The sequence below is a fragment of the Aethalodelphis obliquidens genome, unplaced genomic scaffold, assembly GCF_003676395.1.
Source record: "Aethalodelphis obliquidens isolate GAN/ISIS:26980383/991018 unplaced genomic scaffold, ASM367639v1 scaffold8, whole genome shotgun sequence".
Classification (NCBI taxonomy): domain Eukaryota; kingdom Metazoa; phylum Chordata; class Mammalia; order Artiodactyla; family Delphinidae; genus Aethalodelphis; species Aethalodelphis obliquidens.
Genome location: NW_020837952.1, coordinates 16226523 through 16252619, shown reverse-complemented (window position 1 = coordinate 16252619; position 26097 = coordinate 16226523).

Here is a 26097-nt window from a genome sequence, read left to right as displayed (position 1 = left end):
CACTAAGGTCAGGAACAAGACAAGGTTGCCCACTCTCACCACTGTTATTCAACATAGTTTTGGACGTTTTAGCCACAGCAATCAGAGAAGAAAAGGAAATAAAAGGAATTCAAATCGGAAAAGAAGAAGTAAAGCTGTCACTGTTTACAGATGACATGATACTATAAATGGAGAATCTTAAAGATGCTACCAGAAAACTACTAGAGCTAATCAATGAATTTGGTAAAGTAGCAGGATACAAAATTAATGCACAGAAATCTCTGGCATTCCTATATACTAATGATGAAAAATCTGAAAGTGAAATCAAGAAAACACTCCCATTTACCACTGCAACAAAAAGAATAAAATATCTAGGAATAAACCTACCTAAGGAGACAAAAGACCTGTATGCAGAAAATTATAAGACACTGATGAAAGAAATTAAAGATACAAATAGATGGAGAGATATACCATGTTCTTGGATTGGAAGAATCAACATTGTGAAAATGACTATACTACCCAAAGCAATCTACAGATTCAACGCAATCCCTATCAAACTACCACTGGCATTTTTCACAGAACTAGAACAAAAAGTTTCACAATTTGTATGGAAACACAAAAGACCCCAAATAGCCAAAGCAATCTTGAGAACGAAAAACAGAGCTGGAGGAATCAGGCTCCCTGACTTCAGACTATACTACAAAGCTACAGTAATCAAGACAGTATGGTACTGGCACAAAAACAGAAAGATAGATCAATGGAACAGGATAGAAAGCCCAGAAATAAACCCACACACATATGGACACCTTATCTTTGATAAAGGAGGCAGGAATTTACAGTGGAGAAAGGACAGCCTCTTCAATAAGTGGTGCTGGGAAAACTGGACAGGTACATGTAAAAGTATGAGATTAGATCACTCCCTAACACCATACACAAAAATAAGCTCAAAATGGATTAAGGACCTAAATGTAAGGCCAGAAACTCTCAAACTCTTAGAGGAAAACATAGGCAGAACACTCTATGATATAAATCACAGCAAGATCCTTTTTGACCCACCTCCTAGAGAAATGGAAATAAAAACAAAAATAAACACATGGGACCTAATGAAACTTGAAAGCTTTTGCACAGCCCAGGAAACCACAAACAAGAGGAAAAGACAACCCTCAGAATGGGAGAAAATATTTGCAAATGAAGCAACTGACAAAGGATTAATTTCCAAAATTTACAAGCAGCTCATGCAGCTCAATAACAAAAAAACAACCCAATCCCAGAATGGGCAGAAGACCTAAATAGACATTTCTCCAAAGAAGATATACAGACTGCCAACAAACACATGAAAGAATGCTCAACATCATTTATCATTAGAGAAATGCAAATCAAAACTACAATGAGATATCACCTCACACCAGTCAGAATGGCCATCATCAAAAAATCTAGAAACAATAAATGCTGGAGAGGGTGTGGAGAAAAGGGAACCCTCTTGCACTGTTGGTGGGAATGTAAATTGATACAGCCACTATGGAGAAGAGTATGGAGGTTCCATAAAAAACTACAAATAGAACTACCATATGACCCAGCAATCCCACTACTGGGCATATACCCTGAGAAAACCATAATTCAAAAAGAGTCATGTACCAAAATGTTCATTGAAGCTCTATTTACAATAGCCCGGAGATGGAAACAACCTAAGTGCCCATCATCGGATGAATGGATAAAGAAGATGTGGCACATATATACAATGGAATATTACTCAGCCATAAAAAGAAACGAAATTGAGCTACTTGTAATGAGGTGGATAGACCCAGAGTCTGTCATACAGAGTGAAGTCAGAAAGAGAAAAATAAATACCGTATGCTAACACATATATATGGAATTTAAGAAAAAAAAATGTCATGAAGAACCTAGGGGTAAGACAGGAATAAAGACACAGACCTACTGGAGAACGGACTTGAGTATATGGGGAGGGGGAAGGGTGAGCTGTGACAGGGCAAGAGAGAGGCACGGACATATACACACTAAGAAATGTAAGGTAGATAGCTAGTGGAAGGCGCTGCATGGCACAGGGATATCGGCTCTGTGCTTTGTGACCGCCTGGAGGGGTGGGATAGGGAGGGTGGAAGGGAGGGAGACACAAGAGGGAAGAGATATGGGAACATATGTATATGTATAACTGATTCACTTTGTTATAAAGCAGAAAGTAACACACCATTGTAAAGCAATTATACCCCAATAAAGATGTTTAAAAAAAAAAAGGCAAAGAATAAAATTTTAAATGGGCAAAATATTTGAATGGGCACTCTATAAGAGAAGATATACATTTGGCCAAAAAGATGTATTGAAAAGGTGTTCAATATCACGTGTCATCAGGGTAATTACAAATTAAAACCACATTGAGAAGCTACTAGACAACCTAGCACAATGGGTTAAATTTAGAAGAATACCAAGTTTTGACAATGATGTGAACCAGCCAGAACTGTCATACATTGCTGGTGGGAATTCAAAATGGTACAGCCAATTTGGAAAACTTTAGCCATTTCTCACAAAGTTAAACATATATATATAACTGAACAGTCCTATTCCTAAGTATTTACCTAAGATGAATGAAAATGTATGACCACACAATAACTTGTGCATGTATGTTTATAGTAGCAGTGCTCATAATAACCAAACAGTCCCAATTTTCACCAACTGATCAATGAGTAAACAAATTATGGTGTATACACGCTATGAAATACTATCCAGCTGTGAAAAGAATGAAATATTGACATGCAGCAAAACGAGGGAACCTCTAGAGCCTTATGCTATACGAAAGAAGGCAAATAAAACAGACTACGTACTGTATGATTCCATTTGTATAACTTCTAAAAAAGGCAAAACTATAGTGACAGAAAGCAGATCACTGGTTGCCTGGATGGCAAAGTTCAGGGAAGGGAATCAACTGCAAAGAGAAATGCAGATACTTTCTGGGGGGATAGAAATGTTCTATGTTTTGACTGTGAAGGTGGTTATATGACTGTATGCACTTGCCAAGCTCATCAAACTGTATACTCTAAATGGGTGAATTTTCTTAAAAGTAAATACGCCTCAAAGCAGGGGAATAAAAATTAAAAAATAAAAATAGAAAATATAGGATCAATTTCAGGACCTACTCATGAAATATGTCTGTAGGGTCTGCTGGTGATGCTTGTGAAGTAAGATATCACGCAAAAGAAAACAGGACTTAGGTCATTGGAACTAGGGGTTTGGGATTCTTATCCAATTCTGTCTCTGGAAATGTCTTCAACAAGAGACAACTTCTCTGGATCTCAGTTTCGACATCAAAAAAACGAGGAGCATATTTGGATGGTCTCTAACGTCCCTTACAGACAAATGACTCGTGTGCTTCTTCTACTCTAGTTCTTGCTCGTGTCAAACATCACTAATTAATCATGGCCAAACTCTCATGCAGCCCAGAATTCCAGACTCCTTGTCAACACAGCACTCCAGGCAACTAGAACCAACTGCAAAATTGTGACTTGTGAGAAATTTTGTGTGCTATAGCTACTCTAGAAAATAAGTGAATCTCTATAACCAGTATGAATAAGGGTCTTAGGAACATACCTCAATCGTTGCTTACTGTAGTGCTAAATAGTTCTATTAAGCTAACTCAAGATGGAGAATGACTAGTGATTCCTATATGACAAGCTAGTGTAGAGCAAACCATGGTGCAAGGAAGATGGAAGGAATACTCTAAGTCTGTATTGACGTCAAGCTTTGGAAATGTGATCTAAATGTGGAATTCAAATAAACCCTACCAACATCTCATGGGCTTGCTGTCATGCCCATCCTCCTGCATGAAGCCATTCTTTTCTGATTACTGTACACAGAATAATTTATCATCCCTGAAATCCTTGCTATTTCTGATCATTCATGCAGTGTGACCCTGATACTGTCTTTTAAAAAAATTACTTTCCTATAGGTATCACCCCAAGCTGGGTCTGGCTCAGCAGAAAAATTGTGCTATGATCGATTAGTGATGTCTGCATGGGTAAGGAGACATATCATGTGCCACCTCACCACTGCTTTTCTGAGCACACTTAAGTGGTTTACAAATATTATCTCATTGAACCCTCACAGCAAAACTCTAAAGTAGGTAATATTTTCTCCATTTTGCAGATGAGAAAACTGAATTTCTGAGAGGTTGCCTAAGTTTCCCAAAGCCTCTCCCCATTCCCCCAACCCGGAGCCCCACCATTGTAAATGATGGAGTTGAGCTTCAAAACCTGAGCTTTCTCTATCATTCCGTGCTGTTTCTCTTTATAACACCTCCCACACACTCAGTTCCAGGCAAGAGGTTAGCACAAAACAGGTTCTTAGTAAACGTTTTCATAGCCTTAATAAATGGGAGCTATGCTAACTGTGGCACACAGCAGCCTAAAATAGGGGGTTATTTTTTAGACAGGTGTGAAGCTGAAGGCAAGTCTGAATCACAATGACGGAATTTTTTAAATGGCAGCCACATTGGAAAATAAACAAAGTATTTACATATCTGTAGATCACAGAGGGCCGGGGCCAGATCAACAGGTCTTCAAGTGATTAACAGAAGAGTCATTTTTAGTACACTCAAGACAACAGTGTTAAAATCTATATGATAATTAATCTATCATTTTTTTCATGGCAAAAACTGTCATCAAATGAGATTTTAACCATATTACTTGGTGCTTAAAATTCTTCTTTGGGTTTTCATGCGTATCAATGTCCACAGCTCAGTCCTAAACGGTCTTCATGATCAGATCAATATCTTTACCTTTAGTCCTATCCTTACATTCACTCATCGGACTAGCTTCACCTCAGTCACACCAAGTCACTTAGCCCCTTCACGTATCGTGTGGTTTTTACATCTTCCCTCTCTTCACATACGGTATCCTTTCTCCCTGAACTGCCCTTTTACTCTTCTTTACTCTTCGACACTGATTTAAAGCTTCACCTCTTCTCACAACTCTCCTCTGTCCACCCTGAGCCTAGTCAGAGGTCCCTCATTCTTGCTCAGAGTAGAACCCTGGATTCGTCAGAGCACCTTTTCTTTGTATTTCCTTTCTTTTTTCTGTTTTTTTTTTAAATTGGAGTATAGTTGCTTTACACTCCTGTGTCAGTTTCTGCTGTATAGCAAAGTGAATCAGCCATACGTGTACATGTATCTCCTCTTTTTTTGGATTTCCTTCCCAGTTAGGTCACCACAGAGCACCGAGTGGAGTTCCCTGTGCTATACAATCTGTTCTCCTTAGTTATGTTTTATACATAGTAGTGTATATATGTCAATCCCAATCTCCCACCTTTTTCATTTTAACTGTTGATTGCATTTTCACTCTTGTACCTGATCATAAGCTCTTTGAAAATACAGATCACATCTGATTTCATAACTACATCACCCAGCAGCATAGTGTCTAACACATAATCGGAGTTCAATAATTATTTTTTGAATTAATATCAGTTCTGTTCCTAGATGACACATGGATATAAAGGACAAAAGGAAAAGAACAACTATTTATCATCGGGGGTGGGCACGGGAAGGCCTGTGTGTCTAGAAGATGCAGTAGTTTATCTCCAAGTTTCTATTAGTCAATCTGGTGAAGACTGCAGTATTCACCAAATTACATTTCCCAGTCTCACTTACCATTTGGTTGGTTACGTGCAGAGTTATGGTGAATGGAATATATGCAGGAAGAATGTAAGCCACTTTTCAGCACTGCTGAGAAAAACCTCCCGTGTGTAATCCTCCATTCTCGTGGTCTTCCTCCTATCTCCTATTGGGTGATGCTAGCGTGACTTCGAAACCTCAGTGCAGTAGAGCCACAACATGGAAAGAGACTGGGTCACTGAGTCACTGCTTGGGTGGAAGCTGGTGCAGAGCGGCCCAATTAGAAATATCCACCCTGAACGTCATATTGCTGAGATTTGGGGGTTATTACAAGAGCTTATGTCATTTATCATGACTAATAAAGTCAAATAATTCTATCTGCACCCATATTTCTCTTCCACAAGATTCTGCAGATATCTGAAAGAGAAGCTTTGAAGGCCTTAAGGGAGAATCATTCAATCAAGTAGCACTTATTAAATCTTCAAACTGTAACGAGTTCACAAAAGAGAAACTGGAAGTTGCAAAGGAAAACATTTCGGAATAGACCAGGTGGGATGCAGACCCAGAGAGGCCCTGAGATGTGTGGTGTGTGTGCTGTCAGAGGTTTGCCTGTAGAGGGGTATCGAGCTGGCCGCCTTACCGTCCCCTTCTGGCCTATGTAGCTGTGCAGTCAGCAGAAATACAGCTTGCTTGGCTCTTTTAGTGACCAGCTATGGAGAGAACCAAGTTAAGATTGTAATTTCAATGCATCCTGAGACTTTTTTGTGTGGGAAAGCCAGGAAAAAGTGTGGGTGGCAGGGGAGGGGGGCTCTCCTTGGAATATTGCCCAAAGGGGGCCTTTTTTTTTCCCATCAACAGGCCCCTTGCCTGATCCTTCCTACTCCCAACTCCTGTTTTCCTCCCTGCAAGTGATAGTGTTTCTGCCACTAAAGCCACACTCTGCCTGTCGAAGTAGCAACCAAAGCCAACTCTAGAGCCGTGGTTCCTGGCAAACAAGAAAGTGGAGAAAACCCGTGAGTGACGGCACTTATGTAAGCAAACCATCTGGGGCCGTTACCTTTAGGTATCATTACCCAAGGGATGACTTTCCTGTGATACTACTGGGGACATCTGGTTCAACTCTATTTCACTTGCATAAGATCTTAAAATAGAATGTGACAAGACAGGATAATGCAAAGCTGAATGGATATTGTAGGAGCTTAGGAACTACCGGGTGTGATCAGACTCATGGCTTGGTACCAAGAGAGCCCAAACAGAGTCATCACTCAATTCTCAAGAGTTCATCCCTAAAGGTATATCTCTTGGGCATATCTCTTGGGCTGACTTCTAAAGTTCTTTGTGATTCTCTCTTATTGAGGAACAGCTCCGCAGCAGCCATGGAAATGCACTACTCAAATCTCCTGCTGTGAGAATGTAACTGATGGATGGCCCCAGTCCATCACAACATTCATGCCCAAGGCCACCCTTCCCACAGTCTGCTCTCAGCCAGTTTCTGAGTATGAAAGGGATACTAAGGCAAGCTAGTTTTTGCAAGGATTTTCTGATTCTTGACTTTGGCTCAAGGACTCCCACTGGCTTGGCCAAAACCTTCTTAATGCTGCAGTCTTAGATTCTGCCAGTCCAACCTTGCTTTCTTCCTTCTCTTCCTCGTGGGGATTAGACCAGCATGAACAGTGTCCTCCGTCCCTCCTCTTTATCCTTCACAGGTGTTTCCCCCCGTAAATCTCTTGCATGTCTAATGCTATCTTGACGTCTGCTTCTTAGAAGGCCCAAACTAAAGCAAGATCACATCTACAGGTGGTGTTCCAAAAATGAGTCTGTGTTCTAGGATCTTGCCATAATTGCCGTAAGACCAAAATGGGACGATGGGATACTCAGTTCCAGGAATTTGGGGTGCAGAGGACAGACATGAAAACTGAGGTCCATGGAGCTCAGGCATAGTCAAGAGCTCCTTGGAGAAAAAGTCTATGAGTTCGAATGTCAAGATCCTGAAGCTGCCTTCATACCTTTTTCTCCTGTATTTTTGTTTTTAACTGTTCCTTTATATTTTTATGATTCTTCAGTTTCCTTCCACTGAATTCCCTCTTCTTCCTTTTTCTCAAGCTAGTCACAGTTGATTTCTGTCACTTGCAACTAGATGAGTCTGAAGGACACACTGAAGCACAGATCAGATTTTTCCTGTCTTTTATGGTGCTGCAAACTTTATCCAGATCCTTTCCTAACTCATTTATGTATCAGTCCTCTGATGCCATCTCAGGCATCAGAGGTAGTCCTTATTTTTAAGTTGTGAAAAATCTTTATTTTTCCAAGGTATTGAACATAAATCTAAAACTCCCAAAGTGTTTAAGTTAGAAACAAACATGACTCGGAAAGGACAGTTTAATAGTTAGAAGTTATAGGAAAGGATTTGTCAAGCATCATTTGCTAAACCTCACACATAAACAGAAGGTGCTCAGCAACTCTAAAAGGGGGTATCTTGTCCTACCTTGGACAGCTAGTTAGGAAGGTAGAAAGTAAGATTACTTAAAGCAAGATATTATTTTCTGTCTGGGTCTTAGAGGGATTTTTTTACCTTTCGAATGTTGAATCACTAATAAAATAGAAAAGATCTTAGATAATGGGGGGGGGGGAAGAACCACTGCAAGAAGACACAAAATGAAGCAAAAACAGAAGATTACAGATTATGTTCTCTGATGACACTTTACATCTACCCACAGCTCTTTGTCTGGCAATGTCAGCCTGTTTCTAAATGCCCCTGAGGGATATCTATAAGGATGGAACTCATCAAAGTGCAAATGACAAAATGGCACTAACTCATAGCACTTGTTCACTGTTAACCTAGAAATCACAGTCAGAGCAGAGACTGGCAGCCCAACGTGCTATAAACTGTTGGAGACATCTATGTGCTAAGGCAGGTCACACCACCTCTGAAAGTACAACTGCTGCTATGTTTTCAGTTTTATGAGAAAAGTTTGCATTTCTTCACTTGGTTTTCTGAGTGATTCCAAACAGATGGCAGAACTTTTAAGGGTTGTTTTTAAAGGCTCCAGAAATCTCTTTTGTTTTTCTTTCTTTTTAGTCAAATACCAGTCCATTACCCACACTTAATGGGGGAAAAGTGAAAAAAGTTATAAGCATAATATACATTCAGAGACATGGAATCTTTGTCAAATAAGATGCTGTGTGGTCTAGATTTTCCATCTAAAGAATTAGGTGATACACTGAGAATCTATTTGGCCTCAAGAGTTCCCAAATATGTTTCCAAACACCAGACGAGCTTATCATTCGGGCTGAGTGGCAAAGTCTAGATATATAGTATTATACATCATTACGTACAGCACCCCAAAGTTCTCCTGGGTAATTTCAAAAGCTTTTTATTTAGTTTGGAAACAGAAGAAGACAGATGATTAGTCATCTGCTTAATCTCCAATGACAGAAATAAAGAGCACAATTTTATTTCTGGCCTGACTTACTTCTGTCTTCATCTTCTTAGGAGCAGAGGAAAAATGGCAATCGTGCTGTGGAACATTCCTTCCTGTGTACGCTAAGCAGAGATCAAAGCATACCTTTCCCTCAGAGGCCCAGTGACATATTTTCCTCCACAGAGGATCTGGAGCAAGGTGAGGTCGCTGCCTCATCTATGTGTGGCTAGGATGTCAGCCCCGACTCTCCTAGGCCTCCTAAAATTACTTCATATTGACGGATAAGGTCTAAATCACAAAGGTCCCATCCCCCACCTCTTAATCACGGAGAGTCCCAACTTCTACCTGATCCTCTTTCTAGTGAATTGGGGCAATCTCTAGGGAATGCTACTGTGTTCTACAAATTCGGCTTGTTTTGTACTTGGCCATGCACTAACTCTGCGCTGCTGATTTCTTCTCTCCTTATTAGGTACGCAGCTCATGTAACAGCTCAGCTCTGCCCGGCAGTGGGCTCCACGGTCTTTGCTCCCAGCATTCTATTAGCCATTGCCTGGACAAAAACAAAACTCTTCCCAGGGACAAGCAATAATTTGTAATCCACTTAAAGGGCAGTCTAGATCCAGTTGGAGAAGAGATACAGCTACACACAGTAACAAATGAACCAACGTTTAGAGGGCTTCCTAGGAGCCATGCTTTCTGTGATTTTTCCTTCATTCTTGCTACAACTCTTGAGTCACATACTACTCTTATTAACATAAATTTACAGATGAAAAACTGAGGCACAGAGAAAGTTTTAAAAAAAAAAAATTGTTAAAGTCACAGCATTTAGTAAGGGGTAGAGCTAGGATTTGAGTCCAGGCAGGCTGGTTGCAAATGCTGGGGCTCTTCACGGTGATGCTGTTATTTCCTCTCTGCCTCCTAGTTAAGTAAACGTAATCTGCAAAGATGCACCTTTTGTTTGCCGTTAAAATAACATATTGCATTATCTTCTCACATCTTTTGGCCCCTTGGAGCTCAAACTTTTCCCCTCCGGAGTCTTGACTCCCCATGTGCATATCTAACAGAAACCCGCAGGGATGGTCTGCCCTAAAGATAAAGTCTCCAACTCTTTGTGAAACGTGAACAATTCTACCTAGAATTCTGAATGTTTTGTTCTTATTGTCTTGCTTGTTTAGTTTAGTTATGTCTGTTTTCGGAGTCTGTCCTCTTCAGCTAAAGAAGGTGACTGGCTCTTCCCTGTACAAAAGGAAGCTAGGGGTCCATGAGGCACCTGCCCCACCCTCATTCCAGTGGACTTGGCTTCAGGTTTTTAAATCCCTCTTGACCACGTCCTTCGTTGGTGAATACTCACAGTCAGTGCTTGCAGCCACTGGTAATATGCATACTTCAACTTGGGTGGCCCCTCTCCGCTGGCTTGTCCCTACCTCTTTGAACTCTTCTTGCTTTTAGCTTCTGTCCCAGGAGCCCATTCTTGGTCTGCCTTTCTTCCCACTCAGACCATGCCCATCCCTTCAGCTGGAACAATATGCGGCTGTTTCCCAAGCCTAAGTCTTGAGTTTCCACCTCTTCCCTGAATTCCTCTTCCATATAAATACTAAACTGCCTTTAGGATGTCTCTACTTGGATGCCCGAAGGTCACCTCATATACGGCCACCTCAGGGCATTGCATTAGTGCTTTCTCTACCTTAGAGTGATCTTCCACTGGAAGGAAGGAAGGAAGGAAGGGAGGCAGGGAGGGAGGAAGGGAGGAACCATCTCCTTGCTCCCATCTCAGGTCCTCCCTGCCCCAACCACTCTGCTTCCAATGCAAAGATCTAAAATCCAGTCATGTGGGTCATAATTTTAAACAAATCCTTCAAATCCCTCCTCTATGCATAAAAACTTCACATGGTCCTGGTTTTACATGCTACCCTCACCAGCCTCATTTCTGACCACTGTCCCATGTGCATTTTGTGCTTTACCCAGCACTTCCCAAATAGATGGGCCATGAACAAATGGTCCTGTGGCCAAAGAAATCTGGATAACTCATCACACTGTAAAAGGCAGACTGAAGCCTATAAAACCTGTTAATAGTTTATCTGAGCGAAAATCAATTCGAATTGGGCAATACTGAATCAGTAGTTAGAGGTACTCCACCAACAGGAGCCAGGGGCAAGGTTTTTCTAGAGAAGACATGGAAGCAAAGCAAGGAACTAATTTGATTGGCTCCAGGTTCAGCAGTTACACTATTTGGGAAAGCCTGGTTGGCTGCCTGTGATTGGTGGTTCTTCTTACCCTTGAGGCGCTTGCAGGAACGATTCTGGCTTAGGTACACCACCAAGGCGATACAGCCACCTCAGTGTGCTGGCTTCCTTGTTTGATTTCTTTAATGATATATTCTACCTCCATCTCAAAGAATCACAAAGCGTGCTGGCATATTAAGAAAATCACGTCATTAATAAGCCCCATCAAGCAAGCATTTAAAAAGGAAAGCTGTTTAAGTTTGTTTAGTCCAGGTTTCTCAAACTTTTTTTGTCCAGGAACCCCTTTTTCTGAGGAACAGCTATGAACGAGATCTCACGGAACACAGTTTGGGAACTACTGCTCTGTAAGACCCCCCTTACAGTTCCCTGAACACCCTGGCTCACTCATTCTTCCAGGCTTTACTTTTGTAGTTCTTGTGTCTAGAAGGCCCATCCCACTTTTGATGCCTAAAAAATTCCTATAATTTCTATAAGTCCACCCTGTAAAGCCGAATGCAAGGTCACTTCCTCTCTGAAAACTCTTCTCAGGGAGAATTAATCACCGCCTTCGGACTCCCCATTGTATCTGGTACCCCCCTCCATCACAGCGCTCACCTTGCTTATTATTGTTCCTGCTGCTTTCTGAATCCCCCGCTAGGCTGTGGATTACTAGGGAGCTGGGGTCATTCTACACCCTCCATCACCTACTACAGTATATAGAACATTGTAAGTGTTTGAAAATGTGGGAAGTAATAGTCTATTAGGGGACATACGATTGAAGCTTTGCTCCATGGTATCAAACATGAGGATGGGGAAAACTATGAGGGATGTATTAAATTTTTACACTGATTCAATTATGTGAAAAGTGTTTCACCTCCTTTTGTGGGAAGGTATAAAGGAAATGAAAGGCACAGCCCAACAGGAGGTAGTCTGGCTAGGACCTTCCCCCCTCTGACTAAAATGCATTCAACACTCTGAAAGTGACTTAATGAGAAGTCAAGATTCCTAGAATCAATTATTTCCGTTGTCGCCACTGCCCGCCTCTAGAGACGGGAAATAAACAGCCCATCACCAGCCCACATAAAACACAGATGCCTCCCAAACCACAAGTTTGCCCTGGAAACTGGTCACAGTCATGCCAGCTGCCTGTGTTGTTACTTTCCACAGATGCTATCCACAGATGGGGTGACTTCATTTTTGTAGGAAAAAAACAGCCTAAGGAAGCAAGCAAAAAATAAACACATGACCCTTTCCAACTGAATAATGAAAAATGTGAACATTTCAGATTTCACATAAAACGGGGGGAAGTCAAGGAGTTGGGGTAATTCAACCTCATACCAGCCAGCATCCATTGTATAGTATGGAACATAGCAAGTGCTCAAAAATGCGTGATGAATGGATTTCCATAAAATGTATCAGATTAAAAGATTTCAAGAGGTGCATTAAACAAGGCTATAAACCTGTTACCTTGCAAGGCTGTCTTAAAATGAGAACTAGCCCTGGCTTCTGGTCAACAAAGAAAAGACCGAGTGGGTTAAGGCTTCGGAATTTGTTGCTCTACTATTGGACCAGGGAATTGGGGGGAAGGCCACAGGGCAGAGGGTGGAGGTCGCTAAACAAAGTCTCTGGCCATTCAACTGGTTAACAAGACACTGTGCAACCAGCCTGAAAGCTATGTATTAGCATGCAAAATGTTTATCCCTGCCCCCTGCTTCTTTTAGCAATGCCCATTCTCTAGGGTTCTGTCTAAGGTAAACATGAAAAGGCCAATCATTTCTAGGTCCTCCAAAGCAACTTAGTAAGTCTGCTGTCTAAAGAACTAGGTGTAGGACAGTGATCTCTCACCAAATAGTCTTGAAAAAATTTTTTATATCAATTTCAAATGACTTAGAGTAACTCTTACTTTCCTAGTGTTGCCCAGGAGACAGTTCTGTCCTATAATTGTACCCAGATCAATATTCTGCTCTTCTCTTTCCTGTTCTGTGTTCTGGAAGGCTCTCCCCGTCAGTGCATCACCTGGGCTCCCCTGCCCTCTGGCTTCCAGTTTTGTGTAGCCTGTGAGAGGCACAAGCAGGAAATCAAAAGGTGGGAAAGCAAAGAAGTCAGGGCATCTCTTCTTGGCCCTTCCAGCTGTACGTGATGCTGGCGGTGGCCACAGGCTGCTAGACTACACATCCTTCTCACAGCTCCAGCTCCTTCCCTCTTTTGGCCTCGAGGTGGAATTCCACAGTCATTGTCATTGGCTGCCCCACCATTGCTTGTTGATTCCCTTAAAGCTTCTCCCACCAGTGCAATAATTTCTTCAAGAAATTTTCAGCTAAACACTTTGAGTGTGCCTTCTGACTGATCCACCATGTTAAGGAGTTTCATTTTTATCCTAAGTATCTCGGAAAATCATTGAAATATTTTAAGCACTGTGGGAGGAATGTGGGAGAAAAGTCGTAATTAAATTCGAATTTCAAAAATGTAACTCTGGCTATGGTTTGGGAAATAGATTGGAAAAAGGCGAGAGTACATATGGGTAGATCAGTTAGGAGATGACTGTAGTGGTCCACAGGAGAAGTGATGGTGGCTTTGACTATGGTGTTGGTAAAGGTGAAGATGGAGGATTCAAGAGATGTTTGAATGTAAAATCAACAGAACCTAGTGATGGATTCAGCATGGAGAGAGGGAGGTAGGTGACAGATTGAGATGTCAAAAGTCACTCCTTGGTTTCCGGGTTTTGATCATGCTATATGATAAGATATGTAACATTTGAAGATTTCTGGGATAATGCTTATGATTTTGATGTAGGGCATATTCATTTTGAGTTGTCTTTAAGATATCTAAGCAGAAAAATGCACAAGTCATGATTCAGAATAAAGGTCTAGACTTGAGATTTGCACTTGAGAGTTGCCTCTCTGTTGGTGTTAATTAACCCTGTGAATTATGACCCCTGGGAATGAGAAGTGCTTTCAATGTCCCAGATAGCGCTTTTCTGAAAACTCATGAGGGATCCTGAAAATGAAGACGATTGAACAAATATGTGAAGTGAACCTGCCAGTTGTTTTTTTTTTTTTGCCCAGATCAGATGCAAACATCTTAATACAAGCATTAAATTTTTAAAATAATAAAAAGAGCTATCTTTCATTAAGTACATATTATATCATTTTTCATCACCCAAGTCTGATGCAAAGTGTTTTAATGCCTTATGAGAGGATGCACGCTAAGTGAACAAAGAGATATACTTATGTTCTCAAAAAGCACGTGTTTTTTTTACCCTGAAGAGCTAGGACTTTATCTTGCACACATTTAAGTGAAGTTGTCATGGTGACTAACTGCAGAGGATTGCTATCATTATCTGTACCGTTCCTTGTCCCAGAATACGGCCTAGGTTCCTGTTCGTCTCACCCATATCCAATTTGAAAAACAATTTTTTCTCCATCCAGAGTCCTTCCTTCACCAATTGTCAGAGAAATTTTACTAGATTCTTATTTCTGTAGCTTCTAAGCATATTTACTGGATCTGATCATGCTATTGGATCCCATTTTTCTCCTTCTTATAATTAAAATGGCTAAATCTGAACATGGAGAACAAAAATACCCATTTTTGTAAATGCAACCCGACAAGGCCATCTTTTGACAGAGCAAAAGACATTGCTTTAGTTATAAACGTACATACGTGTACATACAGATACAAACGTGTACTGAAACAGCTCATAAAACAACTTACTTTGCCATTTGCAATCTACTCTGAAATTTTCTATTCTCTCCTACTTAGGTTTTTAGAATGCTGATTGAGGTCCACCGGCTTGTCTTCATAATCCACTCTTGGGTTACCACCTCTGGGTTGGAAACATTCTCTAAATCCTTGTTCCTCTGCCAGCGTCACAGTTGTGTTACACCATCAGTGCATCCTTGGACTCTCACAATGACCTGGTGGTTGTCACTGACTTTTGCTAGTTTTTGACCCAGAGTTACTAGGCGAAAAAAGGAGGAAGGAGGACTGGTGACATGAGCCGAACACAGCTTTGTGTGCATGTGTATGTACATACGTGTATATATATACACACGTGTCTCTCTTACAGTTCCAGGGAACTCACCATTTTGTCTGCTCTAAGAAGTTGATCATTTTGTTTGTTATATCAGACAGGCACCTTTAGGAGAAATTCTTGCCTGGATTTAATTATAAGAGAAGTTGTGTTTCTGCTGAGCAATTGGTACGTGTTTAACTTAAGGACACAGTATACTCTGAGAATGACCAGCTTACCATCTTCTTGTTGGCTGCCAGAAACCTTCAAGATAAACACAAGTGTACATTCTCTTCATTTCTATTTCTTTTAATTTTTTTTTTTTTTTTTTTTTTGGCCACACGGCATGGCGTGCGGGATCTTAGTTCCCCAACCAGGGATTGAACCCGTGCCCACTGCGTTAGGAGCATGGAGTCTCAACCACTGGACCACCAGGTAAGTCCCTCATTTCTAGATCCAAGTTCCATTCTTATTCTTATTCTTATCTTGCCTTCATCCCTATGTATATGCTATTTTGTATTTTATATATCTTTGAAAACCCTCTTTGATTTTTATTCCTCTCAGGAATACAAGTATACACAGGAACAAGGGATATAAAGAAAAATGGGAGGCACTGCAATGAGGTGGTTAAGAACAAGAGGTCTGGACTCAGGTAGCTTGAGTTTTGTGGGCACATTACTTGACCTCTCTACATGTTAGTTTCCTCATCAATTAGATAAAGGAAATGAGAACGTATTCCTCAGAGGTTTACTGTGAGGATTAGGACATAATGGGAAGTACTTTGCAGAGTTTGTCACATATAGTAAGTGCTCAATTAATATTAGCTACTGTTGTAGAAACAAGTATATTTGAGTTTGTATGTGACTGTTTCTGGACGCACAAACACACATGAACACATGTGCACACATGCCACTGGTATGCTGGCACGTGGCATGAAGAAACATTAACAGCTCTTTATTGACCTGAAGGTGGTAGGATGTGTGAAGAAAAGTCTTTTTCATGACATCCTAGTGCCCTCAGAATGTCCACATGAAATTTTTGCTAAGTAGTTGTTATTCGTCAACTCTGGCTGCCGTAACAGAATACTACAGACTGGGAGGCTTAAGCAACAGAAATGTGTTTTCTCACAGTTCTGAAGCCTAGAAGTCCAAGATCAAGGTGCCAGCAAGTTCCCTTTCTCATGAGACCTCTCTTGCTGACTGGTGGACAGCCACCTTCTCACCACGTCCCCAATGGCCTCTTCTCAATGTGAATGCAGAGAGAAAGAGATCTCTGGAGTCCCCCTCTCTCCTTATAAGGACACCGGTTCTATGGAATCAGAACCTTCTGACCTCGTGTAACATTCATTACCAGTTAGGGCTTCAACATACGAATTGTGGGTGTGGACACAGTGCAGCCCATAACAGTAGACATTGGCAGAAAGAAGTACAGGAATTGTCAAGGAGAGAGGAAAAGAAAACGACAACAAAACCTAGAGAATGAGATTTTTCCAGCATGGAAAGGGGAGGAGAGGGAGAGGAAAAGGGGTCATGTGAGGGACGCCCTCCTCCACCAGAACAAACAGTTCAGAGGAGGGCAGGGCTGCTTGTTGACACTATCCCAGAGGCTCTGCTGCAAAAGCCCTGGCTCTCCTCTGCTTGAGAAGCACAGATGCAGATGATGTGAGCTAAGCTGGGGTGTTTCACGAGATGAGGCATCTTCCCATGCCTTATAGAACTGGGGCTGGTTGGACCAGACCTGCTATGGAAACTGTGTCTTAGTGTCTTAGCTTGCCTCAGGACCATCAAGTGTTCAGTATCTTCAAACAGACCCCACTACCTTGTCATTTTCTCTTGACCAGTCATCATTAACAAGGGTATTTTTTCAGATTTCATTTGCAAAAATCTCTAGGTAATGTCCTTTAGATGGAATTACAACAGGGAGCAGGTAATGACCCTGAGTTAACAATCTACCAACTCTTACAAAGCTAGGGAAGCGAGTGTGTGTGTATACAAGTAACAGGCAAGTTTTATCATAGGAGAATCCTCAAACCAGTCACCTTGCCTAAAATGAGTCGATAGGAAAGCTGATATGAAAACTCCTGAGTTCAAAATAGCCTTCGATTCAAACTCCAGCTAAAACTAAAGTGAACTGGGATCTAGTTGGGACAATGATCAAATCTGAGCAAATCTTCCATAAATATCACACAATTTAGCTCATTGTTTCTACCTTTACCAACAATGAAAAATATATCAAAAATGAAGATGGAGAAGGCAGAGGAGGAATAGGGAGAGGGCGAGGGGTGAAGAAGAGGAGTTGAAGGAGGAGGGAAAGAGGAAGGATGGAGAGTTCTAGGTCCAACTGTCGCCCTTGAACTTCCAGTCTTTGAACTTAAGTGTGAATATGTTATACTTTTTGGGCCTCCATTTCTTTCTCTGCATACTCACGGGCTATTTCATAGCAGCGGTTTTGAAAGCTTTGTTGTTTATTTCTGTAGTTGTTCTTTTGTTCCCTTTTTTTTTTTGCAATGAAATTCCTTTTACTAAACAAAAGGTTATAGATACTCATATGGAATTCAGACAAAGGCAGAGCCCTCGGGAATGTTAGAAGCGGGTGCAGAGCTCACTGCATTAGGCAGCTACTGCTCTGAGGGACCCCAGAGAGCATCTGCGGAAATCTGGATGCTGGTGTCTAAGCCCTCTCCAGCCCGACTCTTGCTATTGTCCTTAACCAATCCTCTATCAGGAAGTCTCACTCTGACGCCATCCACAACCCACGTGGTAAGCCTGCTTTACGGTAACTGTGCTTCCTACGTGAAGTTCTGTGAGTGCCACGGGATCGAAATTTTTTTCACTCTATACTGAATTTTACTCTCTAAGAAACAGCAAGATTACAGTCCAACTACAGATGTTTTCAAAAATTTTAACGAATTAATATCTCTATCCTGGACATAAGATGCCCACACCATGGGAGACACTGTATCGTTAGATGTACTGGCAAGACTCCAATCACAGCTCAGGTTCAGGCTGCTCCACACCGGCTCTCTGCCACAGCACAGCCTGACTCACCGCCATGTAGAGGACCCACACTGAAAAGTCTGGCTTGAAGTTATTGCTGGAACACTGCTGGGAACCCTTCCACCACCACCACCATCGTGCATACGCAGAGCCGCTGCAAAGCCTAATCTGAATTCACAACGCTGCAAGGAAGAGCCCGCCTGAGAGTTCTGTAACCCAAACCTCTGTCCGTGAGCCAATCATTTAACCTGCTGGCATCAGACAGCTCAGAAAATGAACTAAATTTAGAACATCCAAGTAAGCACTGAAGTTCTTTCCTTACTGTTTGGGTCCAGAGAGCTATTCTGGACATCACTCCATTAAACAAAGCAATGTAACTGACAAGCAGCAATGGCCAAAGTGAATTTCCTTTTGCAAATGAGGGAGGCTCTTGGCTTCTGCCTGGATTAGCCCCGCAGCTGTCACTCACTGGCAAGCGACGGAGCCAGGCTATATATATCAAACAACACGCATTTTGGGGATGACTTCAGGACTCCCCACATTTGACTACTTTGGGTCACAGACCTTCAGAAATAGTCTACTTGGGCCATTTTTTAAAAAAACTACATCAGATTAAAACCTTTTTCTCCAGCAATTTGTTCCCAGAGTGAGGTATTTCCAAGTAAAGAGCAATTATGTGGAATCTACCATCAGACCACAGAAAAGAGAGTAAACACTTGACATATTTAAACAATCATGCCTGTATTTCTCTTCTGTTAGCGTAAAGCAACTCACTGACTCCAAGTATTTGTCCCTTTCAGTCCCAACCGACACTAGGCAGCTGCAAAAACAGCATTTGCAAATTCTAAGATTTCAGAAAAGCTCACAGAAAGAATATGGTTCCCCAAGATAAGACTGCAGAGGCCAACTAGCGTATCAAGGGTCTTTGCTTTAGGCTGGAATTATATCATCTTAATGTAGTAAATATTCTTTTTAAATCTCATGCTGATTCAGTGTTTTGATTAGTAGTTTATCTAAGTCTGAGTAATTTTTTTAAAAAAAGACAAATTTTTTCATACCAAATGTAGTTTGGTAGATTGTATCTTTTCAAACATGGGACCCAGGAGGGGACAATAATAAAAAGAGTCCTTGAGGGTGAAAATATGGGAAACTACTGAGAAATCATTCTAAGGAAGTAATTGTGGAAATGTAGCCACATACACAAATTATCCCAGTCCTGCCTGTGATAAGTTTAAAGCAACATGAAAGACTAGTAACAGAAGATTAGTTAATAAATTATAGTTCACCTATATAGTGCAAATACTAAGCCATCATTAAAAAATGCTGCAGATGTGAATTTATTAAAGGGAAAAAATATTCATAATATATTGTTAAGTGAAAAAGAATAGATTATAAAGCAGTTTAATGATGAGGGTAAACCCTAAAGAGGGGCTGTCTCTAGATGGTAGGATTATGTGTATTTTATAATTTTCATTTGATTATCTATAATTTCTAATTGTAATAAGGAAAAAAATGAAGTGGAATATTAAAAAAAAAATCAAAATGCCCTGGCCAGCAGAGAAGGGAAGTTACGATGCTGAACAACAAATAGCTTCAGGGTCATCAAAAATGCAAATGAAATAGAATAAAATGTTGTTGAAATAAATAGATAGCGAATTAGAGAAAAGCCAAAGTATTGAATCTGGGTGACCCGTGTCTGCGTGCCTGTGGTCTAGGGTTTTCTCCCACTGCTCACTCTTCTCTCATATGCATAAAGCTTTCTCTTACTTCTCCAGCCCTTCCTTGTGAACTAATATTCAGAATCAAATTAAAATTTTATTATACATTTTTTTAAAGTAGCTCATTTAGTTTTGTAATAATGTTAGCCTTTTTTTCTAGTTCTTCCCTTATTCTCCAACTACTTTGAAAACCCTTTGTACACAGGAAATATCCTTATAGTTTTGTTTTTTACAGTGGGCCTTATCTCCCCTTGGGTCTCACCATAATATGGAACATAACCAGTCCAGAGCCTTGCAAGTAGTATACATTCAATAAACCCTGTCACAGTTGTCTACATGACCTTTTCTTTTTTTTTAACCAGCCTGTAAATTTCTTGTGGGCTGGGTTATGTCCTTCTTATCTGTGTACCTCCTTTAGTGCCTTATGATAACTTATGCACACAATAAGAGCTCAGTAAATACTGGTGAACAAAATGTGTGACCAAGTTATGAGGACTGACTCTGGCTCCTTTTATGTTTACTAGACAATTCTAAGCCATTTCTGTTTCTCTTTAGCTCAGAAGTTCTCAATGGTGAGCCAATTCTGCCCCCTGGGGACATCTGACTATGTCTGGAGACCTTTTTAATGTCATGACTAGAGGGAGGGGAGATGTTACTGGCATTTAGTGGATAGAGGCCAGGGATGGTGCCACACATCCTACAATGCAGGGGACAGACACCTACAACCAAGAATTATCTAGCCCAAGATGTCAGTAGTGCTGAGTTTGAGAAATCCTGCTTTCACTGTATATGCACTTCTTAAAGTCATGACACTTTTTTTTCTCCTTTACCTCCCCCTCCATACACACATAGTTTTTAGAGAAAGTCTCCAAGATTAAAACGGAAATTGCAAGCCTATCTGGGCCCAGTTTTGTCATCTGTTTACTGATGGGTAGGACGTGCCCCACCTATCTTTCAGGGTTATTATGAGGGCAAAATAAAAGAATCAATCTTCAAATGCCTTTAGAGGCAGATGGAATATATTAATAATCTCTGCCAAGATACACACTGAGGGGGAAATGGGAGATTTAGTTGAACATGAATCTCACTCCCTCACCAATAAACACATTTATGTTCTATTCTGAGTCATCCAATAAGCATTTATTAAGCATTCTCCATAGAGAATTTTAAAAATGCTACCAGGTTTTTGATAGAAAGAAATCATGCAATTTTAAAATATGAAAGTAAAATTATAATCATTTCTGGGCTCTAGGCAACTAGAAATATTTTTGTTAAGCTAGAAAATGCTTTCCTTATTTCTCTATATGGGCATAAAGTAGGACTGCAGAAAATGTGGCTAACTTAAACCCAGGACTATTACCATGCCTGCTTAATCAGACAGTGATCATTTTTGCTCAAGATTTCGCCGAAGTCTTAATTTATATGAACTCTGCATCCTTTGGTTTGGCTGCCAACATCTAAAGGTTGACACTCCTAATCCATAGATCACGTTTGTTGGGAGCTCAATTCCAAGGAGATGCCCAGAGAACACAGCACAGTCTTTTGAATGGAAGGTGTGAGTCCTCAGAACTTAAAAATTTAGATCGTAAACAGAACATAACAATGTCGAAAGGCATGCGCAATTGTTTTAAAATAAACCAAGTACACTGACTCTATGGTCAGGCTCCAAAGCGTTGATGTGATCTGTCACAGTGGTCTAAAATCATGCATGAGTATGTCTCGAGGAGCCCCATGCCCGCTGCTCCTGGAACTACAGAACTGTGATTTTACACGCATGCTTAAGAGACATGTTGCGTTTTCCAATTTTTTCCTAAATTCATGACCTTGGTTTTGCAAATAGGGTCCCTTTGAGAATATGAGCCAGTTGGGGAGCTCTGCAGGAGGAATAGCTGTTTTTAAATGTCTACAAGAAAGCAAAATGTCAAACACACTTATGACAATTTTGAGTCAAAAATGTAGCTGTGTGAATTGATAACTTTGTCATCTGTTCAATGAATATTTATAGAGACTTTTATGTAACTATAGCAAGAGTAAGGTATTGTGTTCGAGGCAAAGAAGAAGAGCTTGCAATCTTCCTGAAAATATACATGCATGAAAATATGTCATCCAAGATATGTCATCAGACACTGAATGAGACATGCCAAGTGAGCAGCAAAGCCAACGATTTCTATAGGTGAGAAGAAAGGTACTATGAGATATAGAGTGACAGAAAGGATTCATGGGGGATAAAAGACTTCGACTTGGCCTTGAGTGACAGGTAGATTGTCAGGTGAAAAGGAAGGAAAGGGAAAAACATTTTTGAGAGGAGCAGTAATGAGAGAAATGACAGAGGTGGAAATTCATGGATCCATTCAAAAGAACCATCACTAAAGCCATTTTTATTATATGTCCGAGATGCTGTGCTAACTTCCATGAGTATAAAACTGAATGCACTGGATAGCCTTATAGAGTACACAGTCTAGTTTAAGCACATAATTACAAACACCCGAATTACAATGCAGTGATCTCCGAAGAGAGGTGCAAACTCTCCAGGGAATGTGCAAGATGATCTGTTGGGGTACAGGAGAAAATAACAGATTTTCTAATTATATTTATTTTAATGGAATCATTTCAATTTGCATAAAATTGAATTTATGCAAAATTCAACAGTATATAAATGTATATAAATATATATACATGTATATAAATCTACTGCTACAGTAGTTTACTTCATTTATAAATAACTAAACATGTATTAGAGATGAGTGCTCAAAATTATTTGCTGGGAATAGGGCAAGATCAAAAACTAGTAGAAGCCTGCTGTAATGTTGTACCTGTCCCACTGGAAGAGTAAACATATCCTCCGGGAAACCAAATCCCTGACGCTGGACAATGTCCAAATGTTACCGGATGAGGAGTGAGGACGAAGAGAAGGAGAGTGGTGGGAGAACAGGGTAAGAAGGGCAGATTGGCGACTACATTTGGGCAGTCTTGAGGAACCCAATCTCACAAGAGCAGAGGGATGTTATCGATGAGCCAAGGGGGCTACTATAGGCTGTGCAGAGGCCAGTTCCCATCTGCAGAAAAATAATGTCTCATTCCAAAACGCTACAGAAATTCTAGCTAGAGAAGAACTAGGCGACAAAAAGACCAAGGTGGTTTGCTTTGTTCGACTTTGCTGATTCGCAACTAGGTCTAAAAGTCTCACCCTTTCCAGTAAGTTAAACACTCATGGCTCATACCGTTTGGGAGCTTATACCCACAGACTATTTTCTATTCAAGAAAGTAGGCTTCCTTTAAGAAACCACATAAGGCTGAATTCCTCTAGCCTATAACTTCCCAACTAGCCACGCTCTGAGCAGATGTCACTGCCAAGGTGAAATCATCCCTGCTGTCCACCAGGGTCCCTTGGACTTCCCAGAGCAAAGACCATAGGCACATTAATCCTCATTCCTTATGCTCGATTTAGGGATTCAAGTGGAATTTCAAGTCCCCCATATCCCTGACTTAGCCTTAATGTGTATGTGGATGAAAATCAGCTTACAAAATATTGCATTCAAGCCCAGAGGAAACACCGCTCAGTACCTTTATTTTGTTACCACGGACTATGAGAAATGCTCGAACGGTCCCTGGAGACAGAGAGCATAGTTGGAGTATGGTAATTATGTTGTACTAATATACTATTGGGTATTAGGACACAAAGAAATCAGTGTCACTTGTGGCTGCTGGTCTGCACGGCTGCTAATATATTAAATGCATTATATTCGTTGTACTTTAATTCCAACCGGAGCCCATAAACCTCATAAGCACAATTAGAATACAGACTAACACCAAGTGGTTTAACCTACTATACTTTGAAATTATTGTGGCCGCTGGTAAGGAAAAGATATTCCTCTTCTGAGAGTTTTAGGTTACTAATTATCTGTGCCCTCTGGAAGTAAAACATTAACAGAGAGGAAACTCCAAATTATTCTAGAATAAATCCTTGAATTTTCGTGGCCTATCATAAAAAGCAAGTCTTTCTTAAGAAAAATGAAATGTTAATAAATCCTTGATCATCATCGTAACATAGGTAACATTTTTTTTTTTTTTTACAGAGAAGAACAAGAGTCCTACTAAGATTCTTCTCCATCACACCTCACAGTGACGAGCATTCTGAAGGTCATCTGAGGTTCTGGTGAAAAAAGAAGTGGTTCTGGTGGACCGAGTCCATTTCTCAATGTTGAACTGGAATGATCTAATAAGACCACACGGAGGAAAGCAGAAAATGGCACAAACTAACTAGAAAAAAAAAATTACAGCATGGAGAATTATTTAACTCAAAATTACACAAAATGATCCATCGGCTTTCAAGTTTAGCATTCTCTGGACAAGAAAGGTATATACCTAATTTTTTTAAAATAAGAAAAAATATCTAAACCCAAATGCTTTTGCTATGTGATCTCCCAGTGAGAAGATCTGGAAAGAGCCATCTATGCTTTCTCTCCATTCAAATATTACTCTGGCTTCATTCACCACCTGTCTGAAATTTCTTGAATGCCTTTCTCAAAGTGATAACATAGTAATCCATTTGAGTATCTCAAAGACAGCTGGACCACCCTAATAATCTAGGGCACTTAAAAGTTATATTTAATCGCATGTAACCTCCTGTGGAAAAGTTCTAAGGTTTGCATTAGAGCACATAAGAAATAACAGGCCAGAATCTGGCACCTCCCTTAGTGGGGCTTTGATACTGTTATTTCCTTTTTCCTTCTAGCCTCAAAGCATTTTCTTAGACTTCGGTTTGCTGTAGTTATCTAGGCTCGTTGTATAATTACTACCTATTTGAGAAGGTTACAATATTCTGTTCAATATATAACAGTGTCATAATTTACATTTACCAAGATGGATGGATAGATGAACTGATGGATGAGTGTAGGGAGAGATGAGTAAATCCTATGAGAAGCAGGAGAGTTTGTACACTTACCAACAAATACAACATACCTATGGTAGCATTCGTTAATAACATGTAGCCAACAACAGATAAATACTCAGCCTTCGCTTTCTCTTACTCAGTTAAAATTTAATCCTCACTTGAAATGAAACATATCTGAAACACAGAGTGGTTTAAATTTTCCAGAAATATATCTTCCGAACACTATAGTATAGAGGACTGTATTATAACTAGTCCATATTTTTTAAAGTCTACCTTTAGTGAATGAAATGAAATGGCCTTCAGCCACGGGATGAGAAAAAAAAATCCACCACAGGCTATTAATAGTAAATGTGTACTGTCCGTGGAATCTGAGCTGGAAATATCTTCAGAGATAATCTGGTCTAAAGTCCCAGCCAGTGCAAAAATTCCCAGTAAAACATCCTGGACAGATGGTTATCCTGTCTGTCTAAACCTACCAGCAACCAGGAAATAGCTCCGAAGGCAGTTCATTCACTGTGGAAGTCTCAATTTTCTCAAAATTCTTTCTTTCTCATGGGATGTGCATTCTTGTAACTTCTTAGTTGCCTTCCAGGCTACTAGATCTGTGAAACTACTCTTTTTTTTTTTTTTTTTTTTTGCGTTACATGGGCCTCTCGCTGCTGTGGCCTCTCCCGTTGCGGAGCACAGGCTCTGGACGCGCAGGCTCAGCGGCCATGGCTCACGGGCCCAGCCGCTCCGCGGCATGTGGGATCCTCCCGGACCGGGGCACGAACCCGGACGGGGCATCGGCAGGCGGACTCTCAACCACTGCGCCACCAGGGAAGCCCGTGAAACTATTCTTTAAGGGACCCAGGCTCGGATCCAGTGACTGCCACTTTCTCTCAAGTGTCCTCCACTCATTAGATAAGAGGATAAGAACAAGATGGGAGAGTCAAAATCCTGGATATCAAAGTTATCACCCCCAAAACATTAGAGTCTTATAAGGCATGTTGCTTCCAACACTGTGACATTTAACAGGAATAAATGCAAGGCTGTAACACAATTCAATAAACCGATTGCTTCATAAATGATGGAAGAGAGTTAGCAGAAACGTGTTTAAAAAAAAAAAAACTACTGCTGCTTCTCTTTCCATTGAGACTTCAAATACTGAAGCTGTACCTAATTAAAAATAATTAATGAGAAACTACACATGAGTCAGTACTGTGACTGGTAAAAAATAGTCTGAACAATCTTAGCTTGA